Source organism: Castor canadensis, chromosome 10 (assembly GCF_047511655.1).
Source record: "Castor canadensis chromosome 10, mCasCan1.hap1v2, whole genome shotgun sequence".
Taxonomy (NCBI): Eukaryota; Metazoa; Chordata; class Mammalia; order Rodentia; family Castoridae; genus Castor; species Castor canadensis.
In genome coordinates this window covers 115,306,688-115,322,400 of record NC_133395.1, presented here as the reverse complement: position 1 = coordinate 115,322,400, position 15,713 = coordinate 115,306,688, and the positions used below count along the sequence as shown (strand labels likewise).

Sequence of the window (15,713 nt, the reverse complement as noted above, 5' to 3'; positions counted from 1 at the left end):
CCCCACTCCTCCCTGGGCCTGGCGCTCTCTGCTGCCCCCCGCGGAGGCGCCCAGGCCCTAGCCCCGGCCCCCCCAGGGGCTCCTCGGGAATGCTGGGAATGTGAGTCAGGGCCTCCGCGAGCGAGCGAGCGAGCGAGAGAGAGTGAGCGAGACTGAGAGAGCGCGCGGCGGCCGGCCGGGCGGGGGCCCTACCGAGTGCAGGGTCTGGCAGCGCCTCGCGAGCGCGCGTCTCGGGACTGCGGCGGGTGCCGCCCCCTCGGCCGCCGGCCCCGCCCGGCCCCGGCCCCGGCCCCGGCCCCGGCCCCTGCCCTCGGAGCCGTGTCCTCCTCCTTCCCTCCCTCCGTGCGCTCCCCGCCCCGCTCCCGATCGCCCGGGCTCCGGCTCCAGCGCGGGCACCGGCTCCTCCCGGCCGCCCGGGGCCGAGGCGACGTGAGGTTGTACAAATCCATGTGGGACGGCCCCGGGGCGAGCATCGCAAAGGTGAGACGCAGACGCCGGGGCAGCCGGGTGCCGGGCTCCCTCGGGGCGTCCGCGCGGGGCATCCCTCGTGCTGGGTCCCCCTCGCTCGTGGGGAGCTGCAATGCGTTATCTGGGGGAGCCGAGGGGTGAACCATCCGCTTCCACTGGGGCTTTCTGGGGCGGGGGAAGGGATGGGGAGGCCTAACGGCGGATTTGCCTTGATGTGTAAACCCCGGGATTGGAACAAGTGCAGGGTTTCCTCCAGCGCCCGAGCGCGGTTCCCTCGCCCCGGTGGCCCGGGCCACCTCCCGCAGTCCCTCTCCGGCAGCCACCCTCACTGCCATTGCCTTTCCTTTCCCCAGATCCCCTTCATTTTGCCTGGCTTCCCCTCTTGCCTCAAGGGGTGGGGTACTCGTGAGGGTGGGGGTCTTGCTGAACCCCAAGCAGGACAAAGTAGAGTAAGGAGGAGCTCCAGTTCGGAGGTGGGGTACCTGGCTGTCTGGGTGGGCTCTGAGGGTAGTAGGTTAAAAAAAAAAAATCCGTGTCAGGGAAAATGAAGCCGGATTAATTGGAGAGGGATAGGAGGTGGTGGTGTATGCAAAGGAATACGATGTGAAATTTAATTGATCAGCATTCCTACCCTCTCTCTCCTTATCTCCTAATTATAGAAGGAAAGGAGTCCTTACGGGAGTGTACCCCAATTAAAAAACAATGTTACTGTCCGAGTCTTTGAAAGATCATGTTAGGACAGTGAAGATTAAGGGCTGCCTTAGTGCGGGATAATAAAATAGCTCTCGTAAACTCTGTTTGGCCCTGCCTTATTTATTTTCTACTTAAGGGTCTTCTGTTCTCCTCGCCAGAGAGGGAGGGTCCGCTCTGCTAGGAAAGGATCGATTTTAGGCGGCTACCTGCTTTTGCTGGATGAAAGGCAATTTACTCCCGGAGCGGTGAATTGTCGGTTCCCTCTGTGATTGACAGCCACACCTGCCACTTATATGGGTGGAACGGGACCCGTGGAACCCCAAGAGCCAATCAATGCTCGGGAGAGGATGGCTGTTCCCACTTGCCATGGTTAGTTTCCTGGTTGGCTCTTTAAATCAGTGGTTTTACTTAACCATTGGTTTCCACCAGGTGTGGGGCTCCAGCTGTGAGAAGCCGACAAGCGGGAAGACAACTCCTCGAAAATGGGCTTAGAAGCAAGTATGTTTTAACTATGTTCTCTTGTCCTTCTCCCCACCCCTGTTTATTAGTTGTAGTAGTTGGGGATACTTTGAGGCCATTGACTTGACAATGAAATGAATCTGTGTAAAGAATGAAATTGGCTTGGGGGTGTTGGAGGCTTGAATTGTCCACATTTTCCTCCAGAATTGCAGTCTTTCTAAGGAACACCATTTACTGTTGAGCTCTCTGGGAAAAGGGTGTGGCACTTTTCCTCCTGTGGTCACTCTTGTCCTTGTAAAGTCACATTGATTCTGAGTATACAGCGTTTGGCTCTTAGCTCTACTAGATGGATCTACAAGATATTTTTGAAGCACGTAAACGTGTTTTATTAAGGGATCAACACGAAAGGAAGGGATTTTAGTTTTGACAGTGTAATTCAGCTTAATCCAGTGAGGGCTGCCTTGCTCTCTTTTGAAGGATGTCAGTTTGGAAGGTGGTGGCGGGGGGGAAGTCAAGCCATATTCTTTCTGAAGGGTAGAAGAGTTTGCCTTTTTCTAATGTGAGCCATCTTTGCTGTGCTTTAATAAAAGCCCTTCACAATTTTGGGAGAGGGGTATGGATAGTCACTAGGCAAGACTTTCCCCAGTGGATGACTTGTGAGTGAAGGACCAGATCCTTTTCAACCCTCTACTAGTGAAAGGTTGATTTTTCAGAACCCTTATTGAATTCATTAGAAAAATTACTAGTTGATCTGGAGAGCTGTAACCTTATAGAGGCTTTACCTGATGTCAATATAATGATGTGAATTCAGCATTTTGTGACTAGATTGTGAACTGGTCTTCATGTAGAAAAACCAGGCTTGTCAAGACAATATTATTACTATTCTTGTTATATTAGAGTTATTGTATATGCTAGCATTTCACTGAGCTCATGCATTATCTTTTCCTAAACTTTACAGAGTTCCTCTGTAAGAGGAGAACTTGAGCCCAGGTTTGTGTGACCTTGCCATGGCCTTGGATTCAAATTTTGATTGCATGATCTGCATGTGTCCAGTCTGAAATGTGGCTCTCCTTGCATACACAGAGCCTGTCCTGTGGAAAGTCCTCTGCAGTGTTGATGGTCCTTGTAACACCTTTTTGCTTTCCATTTGAAGGCTATGGCTTCTGCCAATAGGCAAATTTAACAACTTTGTATGTTGGATATTTCTAGTAAATTATTTTGACCCAGTGGAAATTTAGTTCTAAACTTGATGATGACTTACAAGGCAAAACAAAATAAAATACACACTTTCAGTTTTTTGATAAACGTTAAATTTCCAATTGGAATTTTAAATAGATTTTGGTTGAATAAATGCCTTTAATATCTATCAGTAGGCTCCCCTGTCCCTCACCCCAAGGAATTAGAGTTTTATTTTTTCTTTCACTTAAAGGAAAGAAAGTTTAATTATTGATTAAATATACTTACGTTTAAAATTATTTTATTAAACTTGTATGGCTGCCTTTTTTTTATTACGTTGGAAAAGCCACAGACTTAAGCCTGGTGAGTCTTACCCTACTGGTGAAACTTAGTGGTGGAGGTTTTCCAGAAGCCTCCTGAGAAATGAGAGGTGAATAGCATTGGTTCATAAATTCAGCTACAGATAGTCTTTGACTTTGGTTAGGTTGTTTTTGTACAAGCTGCATTTTTGCCTGTTTTACTAGGACACTGTTTAGCCTTTTGAAAGTCAGCTAACATGTTAACAGTTTGGCTGTCACATGGGGGACATGCTTGCCAGCCATTTGTTCAGTTTCAGCAATGTTCATACTATTCTATGACATTTTACTGCAATTTTCCTTATTTTAGAAGATAATAGAATAGAAAACAGAAAAACACTGGTATTAATAACAGTGTAGGTCTTAAATATTTAAAAGTTGATCCATGTGGTCCAAGGCCAGCCCTAGGGGAAAAAAAAACACGAGACCCTATCTGGAAAAAATAACTAAGATAAAAACAAACAAACAAACAAACAAATAAAATTTAATAAAAGTTGATCCAAAGGTAGAACTCATTGCTGTACCAAAGGTGAAGATTCTTCATCTTGTTCTTTCTTAGATGAAGAAAAGGAACAAAATGAATGAACATGTGAGCAATGTTAAAATATTTCAAAGGGTAAAGATGTATTAACCAACTTTGGCAGCGTACTAAACTCCCTGATTTATAGCAACAGGTATTTATTGTCACACTCATGAGCCTTGAGGTTGGCCTAGGCTGGGCTTTTTGGGTGGCTCTACTGCAAGGCATAGGTTGGGTTCCAGTGAGTACCATGTATGTCTGGTGGCCCATGTTGAAGGGTACCTGGGGCATTTTCTTCTCACGGAAGATGATTGGAGTCAGGAGTCAAAGCAACCACACAATCGAATATCTCTTCCACTGACAAACTTTTTTTTGGGCACAGCAAGTCACATCTGTGGGTAAAAGTAAATTCTGCCCATAGTAGGGGAAGGAATATTTTATGAACTATGATCCAAACTCCCACAAAAAAAGTGTGATGTGATCAGAGAATGTTATAATTTTTTCTTCTCATTTTTGGACAATGCAGTTCAGTCTCCTTACTAGCTTTAGGACATACAGACACAGTGTTTAATGTTTGCATTTCAGGAACATGCCATATTTGATTCTAGGTTAGCTGAGATTATCTAATCTGACTATAATAGTGGGTATGTGCATTCACACGTGTTATTAAATTATGAAAACATATTTATTAGCTCCTACAGTGTTCCAAGAAATAAGATTCAATGCGGTGGTGAATACAGAGTTTTAATCTGATGTGGGTTCTGTCTCCATGGAATTTACCATTAGTGGTAGATATAAGGAAAGAACTGTTGGATGAAATGGCATTTTTCTGGGTTCTTGATGCAGAGAAAGGGTTGAACATACAGATAGAGCAGTGGATAGAGTAGAATTTATGAGGCGCACACGTGGATATAATGAGTTATTTTATTTAGCCAGAGTAAGAAAGGTGAACAAGAAGAACATTGTAATAGCAGTATTAACTTTTTCACTGGCACACACTTTCCCAAGAGCCCTTTGAAGTAGAAGCTATCATACTTCTTTTACAGGTGAGAACATTAAAAGTCAGAGAAGTGAAGGAACTTGCCCCAAATCATACAACTTAGTAAATGGATGAGTTGGGATTCAAGACAGTGTCATTTTGATGTTTAGGCTCATCACCCTGCCTTTGGCTGGGCAGGGTAAGTACCACAGTGGAGATAAAGTTGCAAAAATAAGTTCAAGTAAGATTGAGGAGGCAACTGGACTCCAGGTTGAAGACTTTGAGCTTGATTTCATGGGCTACAGAGCATAAGGCAGACACTGGAGGTTGGAAGACCCTGGAGGCTTAAGTACATGACAGGCAATGTTAGTGTGAATGAAACAGACCTGGGAACACAGGCAGAATGAAACTGGCTAAACACAAATCATAGTTGGCTGTTAACCTGTAATCTGAGAACAAAACAAAAGTTGCCTGAAGGTTAGTATTAGCGTCCTCTGATGGCTTCACATTTGCCAGGAAGTAGGGAATGAGTAATAGAGAGTCGTTGATGGAATGTGGACCATTCTGTGCTGTTGGGTGGGGGTTTCTGCTCCTTGTTGGTACCATTTATTGAGTCCTCGATGACCTTGTCCAACATGACTGTGGTCTGGGTCTGGCTTCATTGTACCAGTTAAAGGTAACAGAGGTGAAGGACAAATCAGAGGATGCTCCAGTTGCGCAGAGATTCTGTCAGTGAACTTTCCACTTGTCAATCAGCTGAACATCCCAGAGCTTTCACTGGGGGGTGCTACTTTAACTTTGAGTCAGTTTCTCTCTCTCTCTCTCTCTCTCTTTCTCTCTCCTCTACTTTTTAAAATCTGTACAAGGATTTAGTTTACATTAGTGGTTTTCAAATGCTTTTCAGCTGTAGAACCTTTTTGTGTTTCCTAAATAAAAATTTGATCTGTACCCTCAGTAGATTTGTAGAAAAAAGCAGAGCTGCTCTGAAAATTCAGAGTCCAGGTTTCTGTTGCCCAAGGTGGCTTTCTGTTGAGGCCACTATTCTAAAACGATCCCTGTACACCTTTCCAGGTCAGGATTATGTAAACCTTATAGCTGTCCAGATGTTTTGAGCATTCTTTGTTTTTTTATTTATTTTATTTTATTATTCATATGTGCATACAAGGCTTGGGTCATTTCTCCCCCCTGCCCCCAACCCTTGAGCATTCTTTGTTATTCTACAACTTGGTATTCTTAACATCTGTGGTAGAGACTGTCAAAGTGGCCATAGTGACTTTCTCCTTTATGGCATAGGTTGGATGTGGCTTCTATCCCTTCTGTGCTAGAATGTTTCATTTCCAGTGTGAGACCACCCAGTGTTCTCTTCCACTGCTGTGATGATCCTAGAATCACAGCCTCCATCTGCATTGGTCCCTGAGTCACTAAATGAGCACAGCTTCCAGTCAACTGGTGTTGGATATATAACATGACCAAAAAACGAACCTTTGTTGTTTTAAGCCAGGAAGACTTTAAAAAAAATTATTTATTTAAATAAATTTTTAAAAATAATTTTATTAAATAAAATAAATAATCTTGCTAAAATTATTTATTTCTGCAGCACTTTTTGCCTTATGCTTGCTGATATGTCAACTATTAACAGATCTGCTAAAGTTTACTTTTTTCATTGTCTTCTGGATTAGTGTAATGTCTGGCCAACTTGCCTTTTGTGCTCAGAAATAGTAGGCAGACATTGACATCAACTGTCCATGCAAGTCTCTGTACTAATAGAGTCTTTGAATTAAAATACTTATGTTTTCATGTTTTAAAAAAAAGGCTAGAGATATATTGTATAGGGCATTTTTCTTAAAAAGGAAATATAGAGGTTTTAATATGTTGTTCTTTTTAGGTAATAGAATATCTGTGACTTAATAGGAATAATGATTATCAGTTACAATAACAATGACTACTGCTAACTGAGTACACGTTTATTGACTTACAAAATATTTATGGAGCATTTACTTTGTGATAGACACTGGGGACACAGAGGTGAGCTATAGATAGTTCCTCACTTGGAGCTTGTACTCCACTGGGGAGTCATGGATATGCTTGCTCTGTTCTATGAAGGACACCATTTTTTGAGCACTTGCTATGTGTTAGGTACTGCGCTAGGTGCTTTCCATTGCTCATTTTGTATTCTCTATAAAGGCAGGTGTGTTGTCATCATTTTACAGATAAGGAGACTGAGGTTCAAAGAATTTGTTAAAGCAAGGGCTTTGACCTTTGGCTATATCCCCAGAATCTAAAAGAGTATTTGACACATAGTAGATGTTCAATAAATATTTGTTGAATGAATGAAGAAGCAGGAGAACTTGCTCAAAGAGTCAGATTTGAACCCACATTTGCCTGGCTTTCAAGAATGCTTTATCACTGGACAGAGTAGGAGCAGTGTATGGTCCACGACTGTGTCAGAAGCAACCTGAGCCCAGTGTCAATGCCAGGAGAGCTAGGTCATCCCACTTTCACAGGTAGGACTGAGTTTTTGGTGTGAGGTTCTACTCGCTCAGCCTCAGCTGGGGAGCCCAAGGTCACCATCTCACTGACTTCATTGAGATATGATCGGTCACTCCTCTCTTGGGCCAGTTTAGTTTCTGCCCCACTAGAATCTCCTCAGCACTTGGCTGGCTGATTCCCAGGTTTGTCATCTTAACCTCTTGGGCATTCCTTCTCTACTTTCATCTCTGAGAGTCATTGCTTTCAAGTTCTACTCCCTCTGTTCTTGAACTCATATTGACTTTGCCAGGCAGAGTTCATTTTGGTCAGAGCCCAGGGACTCTCTGGTTGCTGGCACCTTGTGAGCACTCAACAAAATTGAAAAGAGAGAGAAGAGAAGAGGAGGGGAAGGGAAGGGAGGGGAGGGGAGGAGAGGAGGTCAGCACTTTCAGGAAGGAACTAAGTGATTACTTTTTTCCTGGAAGTCAATAATGACATTACAGCCCCACTGCATAAGAATGGGTGGGAAGGAGGTCTCTGAGATACACCTGTGGATTGAAGGCCAGTGAGTGTTCATAGATGCCTTCCAGAAGCCTTTCTTTGCCATCCTTTATTCTTCAATTTCTACTTTTTTTTTTTTTTTGTGGTACTGAGGTTTGAACTCAGGGCTTCACTCTTGCTAGGCAGGTGCTCTACCACTTGAGCCACACCCATAGCCCTTTTTTGCTTTAGTTATTTTTCAGGTAGGATTTTTGAGTTTTTGCCTAGGGCCAACCTTGTACTATGATCCTCCTGCCTATGCCCCCTGCCCAGCTGGGATTACAGATATGTCCTACCATAGCCAGCTTATTTATTGAGATGAAGTCTCTTTAACTTTTTGCCTGGTCTAGCCTCAAACCATGTTCTTCCTCATCTCTGTCTCTCAAGTAGTTTGAATTATAGGCATGAGCCACTGTTGTCTGACCTGCTGTTTTGATTATTATTGCTGGTATCACCAGTAGACATCTGAGGAGGGCTTATTAGGTGAGCTGTGCTCACTTAACTCTTGTAAATTCTTGTGTGTGTGTGTGTGTGTGTGTGTGTGTGTGTGTGTGTGTGTGGTTTGGTGGTGTTATCTGTCTTCCTGCCTTACTGCTTTCTACCCATAAAGGTAGTCATCATTCTGTGATTTCAGGTTTGAATGTTTCAGGCAGCAAAGTACACCCCCCAGCCCTCAAATGCATGAGTAATAAATGATTAGTTTAAGGCAACTTCTTAGTAGGTCAGAAGACTAGAGCTTGAATGGGAACCGAGCAATGTGACTGTTCTGTAGGAATACTCTCAGATCCTTATGCAAACTGTGAGAGACATTTCTGCTAAAATGGCATGACTAATTATAGCAAGGAAGAGCAGGGTTTCCTAAGAAATTAAACCTTGCCATGCACTGTTGTTACTAGTTATTATATGGTAGATTTTTCTGTAGCAAGGTGGATGTGGTCTTGACGGGAGTTCATCCTCTGTACTGCCAAGTGGTTTAAGCTATCTTTGGGGTCTGGAATCGGCTCTGGGCGTGGAGAACTCCTTTCTGAAGGTGGAGATTTGAGCCACTCTGCAAGGTGTAAGCGTGGGCTGTGATCCCTGGTTATCTCAGTGATGCTGGTAGGCCTCAAACTCCTAACAAGATGACTTTTTTGTGCCTGGTTGAAGACAGATTGCATGTTACATTCCTGCCAGCTGCTCATCGCCTCAAGGAGGACGATGGTGGTTCAAGCGTCAGGGTCCAAGTACAGTGGTTGTTGACTCTTTCATGTTCATCGTTGTTCATATCTTTTCTTCTGGGAATGTGTGTTTTTTCTTCCCTTCCAGGTCTTAATGTTTCCTCCCACCCCTTCTTTGTTCTGCAGATTGGCTCTTCATCCAGCTTGCTCCTGAAGCCTTTCGCTGAGGGAAGCAGTGGCTGGGTAGTGAATGGGATGACAGGTTGGCACTCTGGTGGGCTTTGGGGGAAATGAGTCCTGTTTGATGTTGGGTAGACACAAAGCCTACTGGGTTTTAGAGATTGCTATTCATCAGGCTTGTGAGCGTGGAGCAGTTAGCAGGGGTGAGCACACAAGGGGAATTCTTTACCTTTTCTATTAAGGCTGAGAAAGAACTGTATTTTTATATACAGGCTTCAAACACACCAGTGGACCACCTTGAATGCACAACATGAACGGTTGCTTAGAATAACTTCAGACCAGATTCTTTTCAGAGATGTGGCACTAGCCTGGGGTCAAGAGACCTGAGTTCCATCTGTGTTTGCCACCAGCTTTCTGCTTACTTGGGAATCTCTGTTTCTCCATCGTCTAGGCCACCTTTCCTCAAAGGCCCTTTACCTGTGATGCTATTTTTTGCAGCAGCTTCTTCATGCAGAGTTTCAACTAGGTAGCTAACATTTGTTAGGTATTTTAAACCTCGAAAACAAAAACAGCCTATATGCTTTTATGGTGGGCTTTATTAACAAGGAATTAGACCATTGTATTATTTATTCATTGCATGTCTGTGTACTTGCTTTGTGTCAGTCCCGTTCTGGGCATGGGGAGGACTATAAACACAGCAGACGATTTTGGGGGTTCCAGGGCTGTAGTGTCTAGTGGAACATCAGACTAGTAAATGGGTAGTGGTAAATGGGTGCCTTTCTGGTGGGAGCACCAGGCTATTTTGGAGGACCTAGAAGGTTCACGAATGAAGGATGAAGGAAGGCTTCCTGAGGAAGGTGATGCCTAAGGTGTCACTGAAGGCAAGTGGAGTTTGCTGGAGTAGGGTGGGCTTGGATTTGATGGCACAAATAACAGGGAATAGCAAATGCCCAGGTCCAGAGGTGAGCCAAGCCAAGTACAGTGGTTCATGCCTATAATCCTAGCTTGGAAGGTGAAAACAGGAGGATCACCATTTGAGAACAGCCCAGGCAAAGTTAGCATGAGAGTCTATCTAAAAAACAAATTAAAAGCAAAAGGACTGGGGGAGTGGCTCAAGTGGTGGAGTATTTTCTGGGTTCAATCCCCATTACTGCAAAAAACAAAGATGAGCCAGAGAGTGGGAGATTTGGGGTGAGGAGGAGTGAAAGTAGACCTGTAGAGCCAGAGGTTAGCTTGGCTGAGAGTGGGGGATGGTCGGAAGGGCCAGAGACAGTGACAGGATAAAAGGATCCTGTGAACCATGAAGGAGATGGGCTGAGGCTTCACCTTCAAATGAGCTTAAAATTTAAAATTTAAAATCTAGGGAGTGGCAGGACAACCTGAGGAACCATAGAAAGGTTGAATGTGGCTTTGGGAATCCTAGAATGACCCTTGTGATTTCATTGACCAAACACAATTTGTGCAGCCTTACCTACAGTCAAAGACCATTTTCCAGGTGTGGATGTTCCTGATCAGAGATCTGCAGGGGACTCCATGCCACTTGTTGGTTTTAAGACTTTCTCCAATATCATCCAGGACCAAGTTCTTTTCAGTGAGTGCTGAGCAGAGAACAGAGGATGGATCTTGTTTTAAAATCTTTGCCAATGTTTGCAGTTAATGGACAGAATTAAACTGAATTTGTTAGACTCACGGAGGGGAAATGCTTGGAGTAATTTATAGTGCACAGCCTTTGAGAGTGGTGTGAGGAGGTTCATGAGTGGAAATTGTTTAATTAGTCCATGAACTGTACAAGATTGGGAGTTATGGGCCAGAACACTATGTAGTGCCCCACGTGTACTGGAGCTGCTTCTGATCTAACATTTTTGTATATTATATGGTAACACTGCTGAATTGCCTTTCATGCATTGCTTTGAACATTTGTGCCCAGTTTATGAACCGAGGACTTGTAGTATCACGACTTTGCCTGCTGAAAAGTAATTTTACTTCTTTCAACAGCATCACCACAGCAGAGTTTGTAAAATCGCTTGACTATTTCTTGAATTTTGTCACTACTTTATAAATGGGAAATGGAAAATGTAGGTAATAATAGGAGAGAAGTATGACTCTCCTAATGTAACTGAGCAAACATGGAAACCAGTAGACATGCCCAGTATGGATGGTGATCAATCAGACACTTTGGACCTTCATTTGGCCAACTCTATATAGTTGTGTGGAATAAGAAAAAACTTGGTAAGAACAGTGTCTGAAATGTTGAGAAGAAGCTTTGAGGATTATGTTAAAGTGGAAGACATAATTCAGGATTTTATTTGTTTTGGGGAACACAGCTTCCTTTTTTCTTAAACATGTAAGTCTAGTCAGCTTTTATTCAATTAAAAATACATATTCAGAAAAGCATTTTCTATAGAAGTAGGTGACAAATGTTGGATTTCTAATCAGTGTGTATGTGTATATGTGTGTGTACGTATGTATATGTTTTTGAGAGGTTTGGGGTGGAACCCAGGCCTTGCATGTGCTAAGCACAAGCTTCACCACTGAGCTCCACCCAAGCCCTCATCAGTCTTATTTAAGAAAGTCTACTAATTAGTAATCTATTCCTGTGCTTTGCCAGTTGGCATAGGTGATTGTTATGGTGGCAACATTCTCTGTGAATTCTGGCAAACAAACAATTAGAAACCAAAGCAAATAAAATCATCCTCAGCAAAGCATACACCTCCATGGAACTTCATGATTCCATGGTTTTACTTGTTAGGACATAAAAACTACATGCATCCTAGTCTTCACCAGAAGCCTTAGCGATGCTAAGATGATATATTTGTATCCAAAGAGAGTAAGGGACAAGAGCTACAGTTTGTGTACTGTTAACTGCATGGCCCTCTAATTCCCTAGATCAAGAAGATATGGTGGTGTTCTGTTTGTTATAGAGAGTCTGGTTGATGGCTGGAGAGCTTATGTAACTTTTGTGGGATCAGCTCCTTTTTGGCAAAGAATTGGGTTGCATACAAAATTCCAGTTCCTTTTAGTATCTCTTGTATACATGTTGTAGCAGTTGTCAGAGATTCATTCCTTTTTAAGGCTGAATAATATTCCATTGTGTGTATATACTGTATTTTCTTTACTCATTCAATACCTTTTGTCTAATGTGAATAATGCTGATATAAGTGTCAGGGTATAAATGTCTAAGAGATGTTTTTTTGAGGGTGATTAGTTCCCTGGCACTTCTGTTTTCTCTAAGGGAAGATTACCAGCCCCCTCCCCACTTCAAAAGAAGCCCTCAGACAGAGATGCTGCTATTGGCAGTGGAAGTCCCTTGGGGCACTCTAAAAATGTTCAAGTCAGAAGAACATGGGTAGGGCACTTACAGCATCAGCTAGCAAGGTCCCAACCCAAGTAAGTGGAGAAACTGGGATTTGGCTCACTCTTGGTTTCAAAGCCCATGCTTTGCCCTGTTCTGCACTACATTGCCTTTAGTTACAACTGCAGTCGTGCTGAGTTAGAAGATGAATGGAATGTGGTCTTGCCTTCAAGGAGCTCTCAGGGTTGAATCCTCTGACTTGCAAAAGGGAGCATCATTAGGTGCAATCACAAACTCATAAAAACATTGTAAGATGGGATCACAGATGGCAGGTGCCTGGGTTCCCTTTCTCTTGGCTTCCTATAGTAAGGCATGCTTGGGCCAGGCATAGGTGGACTCTTCATGGCACTGTGCTCTAGAACATATACTCACACATGTGTCCTGAGTTCCAGCCCATGCCCATTGATATTAGCTGGTCTTCACTATCTACACTATTTTTACAACTCTGTCACCACATAGCCAGATTTACCCTCCTTTGAGCCTTTTCAGTGGCTACCTTCATCTTGACACCCAACAAACATAAGTATCTATTTGTCAGGAAAGAAATCAGAGCCCAAGAATGAAAAAGAAAATACATATGGAGGTGGTTAAAATAGTTGGTTGTATGCATGAAAAGACATCATTTACGAATGATTTGCATCTCTCTAGAGGCCTAACATGAAATACTCTGTTCCTGAAAGGATGACATTCGTAGATTGGTAATGCCATAAAAGGAAGGAAAAAAATGAGAGACAAATCAGTGAGAAAATGCTGTCCTACATTTTAACCTAAATGTTAAATATTTTGTTTTAGCACGGTATTTGTGGTAGGTGAATGTGTTATTCAGATATTGCTAGGTTATGCCAAAATAACAAATGACCTCCAAATCTCAGTGACTTACTTCTCTCTTGTGGGTTGTCTGTGGTTTTGTTCCATGTTGTCTTTGTTCTGGGACTAGACTAAAGAAACTTATCTTGGACAGACCAACCTCATGGTGGAGAAGACAAAACAATGGCTTACGCAGAAGATGACTTTTATAATTTCTAACTTTTTTTTTGGCAGTATTGGGGTTGAATTCAGGGCCCTTCACTTGCGAGTCAAGTGCTCTACATTTTAGTCATGTCCCCAGTCCTCTTGGTTTTTAATTTGTTTTTCAAATAGGATCTCATACTAATTGCCCATACCAGTCTTGAACCTCTATCCTTCTACCCTCACCTCCTGAGTAGCTGAGATTATAGGTTTGTATCACCACTCCAAGCCTCTTCTAACTTCTGTTTGGATATAGCATAAGTCACACCTGCTTACATGTCATTGTCCAAAACAAGTAACATGGTCAAGCCAGATGTCAATGGGGCAGAAGGATTCTCTTCTTACAGGAGGGAGATGGTAGGGATAGGCCACCTAGAGAGGAATGGTAAATATTTTGAGCAAATGATACAATTTTTTGTATTGGCTAAAATTTTTCTTTCTGGTACTTTTTTTTTCCAACCTTAAAACCAGGTAATCTTGTTAGCTTATTGGAAGATGTTTACTATTGTTTTTTCTACTTTACTCATAAGGAAGAAACATTGTACTAAAGGATTTAATTTAAGAAAGCAACCCAATGTCTCTGTGGTCAATATTGATGATGATGATGGTTGTACTGAGTACTTACTAAGCCTCAGGCACTATGCTAAGCACCTCTACATTCTTTGATTTACTCATTTTTGTAAATGTAACTATTTTTGTAAAGTAACTATTGTTACACCTGAGGCCATTGCTACCAAAGCTCAAAGAAGTTCATTAACTTGCTCAAAGTTAAACAGCTAGCAAGTGTGAAATGAGGCACTCAACTACAGTATATGCTTAATCACTTAACCAAGGTATCTCAAACTTGGGGGTGATCCCTTTTAAAGAAAAGTTCTCATAGAACCCCAGAGTTGGCTTAAATAATTGTCATTATAACAGTGCTTTAATTACATAAACATAAAGCTGATGAGGTGTTTTTTTTCCAAGCTCTTAATATCTTCATAAGACCTAAATCAGTTTAGAAATTGAGTATACTTCATATTGCTAATTCAAATTAGAACATTAATTTAACTGCATTAACTAAATTGCCGCTTGTGACTAGAAGATGATGCTGATTGTTTGGGGTGGGTTCTTTGGCAGTCAGCTGGTCCGCCCTGCTGTGTGCTGGCTGATGGCTCAGTTCTCCAACCACATCCATAGTATTCAGCTTCTGTGAACTCTGCCTCATGCTGAGGGATCTGACACCCTTTACCTTCCACCCAGTGGGACTGCATCACTGAGATTCCGGAGTTCATCTTCTTTTTCATTGACCTTGGTGCGCAAACTTGATGGGCATGTCGGTTGTGAGGATCAAGAGTAGCCTTACATTATTTGTTTTCAGATCACTGAATAAAGACAGCCCTTAAGTTCTCATGAGATTTGAAAATTCATTTATTTTAATTAATTAATTGATCAGTTAAAATTTATTGTTTTTTTTTGGGGTGATACTGAGGTTTGAACTCAGGGCTTTGTGCTTGCTAGGCAGGAGCTCTACAACTTGAACCACATCTCCTGTCTGTTTATTTTGCTCTGTTTATTTTGGAGATGGGGGTCTCACGAACTATTGCCTGGGCTGGCCTCAAATCGTGATCTTCCCGATCTCAGCCTCTCAAGTAGCTAGGATTACAGGCGTGAGCCACCAGTGCTCAACTTGAGATTTGAAAATTCTTTTTTTCTCCACTATATTCTTTTTTTTATCTATCAAAACTCATATTGTACAATGAGTTCTGGGTTGCAAAAGAGGATTTATTTTTTGCACCTGTCTGTAAGTCTGAGATTGGAAAATTCTTGAATAAACATGACTGCGGATGTGCCTCCAGTCTCTACTTCTTGCCCAGTTTAAAAACCGAATGTTCTCTTCCATTTGGTGGACTCCCTCCATCTGAGACCACTCCTATCTCTCTGGAGAGGCCCTCCGCTACTTCCCGCATTCAGAGTAACAGATGCCTTGCACAACAATTAGAGTTGTTGATATAAACATGAATAAAGGGCTATGATCCTTTTTCACATGGAGCGATTTGAGCGTCTGGCATTTTCCACTTCACATTGCAGATTTGTTCTCTAGAAATATTTGTCGCATAGGTTCAAACCAAGTCCCTTACTTTCCCCTTTTTTTTTTTCTGTTATATGAGCTATCATGACACTGTTATCCATTCCTGATGAGAGATTTGCCTCAGTTACGTGATCACTTGATGCACTGACTCTCATTCACTATAATTTCAGTCTTTAAAGGGGTTTCTGAGTCCTGGCACTGTGCACTTGGTCCTTGCTAAAGACTCACATGTGACTCCTCCATGGTTATCAGTCATATTTTTTAGACCATGACATTTATTTTCTC

General features: G+C 42.6%; 1 protein-coding gene and 1 non-coding gene across 19 annotated transcripts in view; one reads left to right on the top strand and one right to left on the bottom strand.

Annotated features, from left to right (window-relative positions):
- Window positions 1–331: 331 nt before the first annotated feature.
- LOC109683367 (ERC protein 2) overlaps window positions 332–15,713 on the top strand; it is a 998,591-nt gene continuing 983,209 nt past the window's right edge. For 8 of the 18 annotated variants that reach the window (XR_012436318.1, XR_012436316.1, XR_012436317.1 and 5 more), the window contains exons 1-2: window positions 347–480; window positions 1,591–1,659. The gene's annotated coding sequence lies outside the window, so the exon portion shown is untranslated. Of the gene's footprint in view, window positions 481–1,512; window positions 1,531–1,590; window positions 1,660–15,713 lie in introns of those variants that run through there. The other 10 variants (XR_012436319.1, XR_012436320.1, XM_074043986.1 and 7 more) reach the window with 4 other exon arrangements.
- Window positions 15,057–15,182, bottom strand: LOC141413236 (small nucleolar RNA SNORA40). Its single transcript, XR_012438035.1, has one exon. It is a non-coding gene; the product is annotated as a small nucleolar RNA SNORA40 (small nucleolar RNA).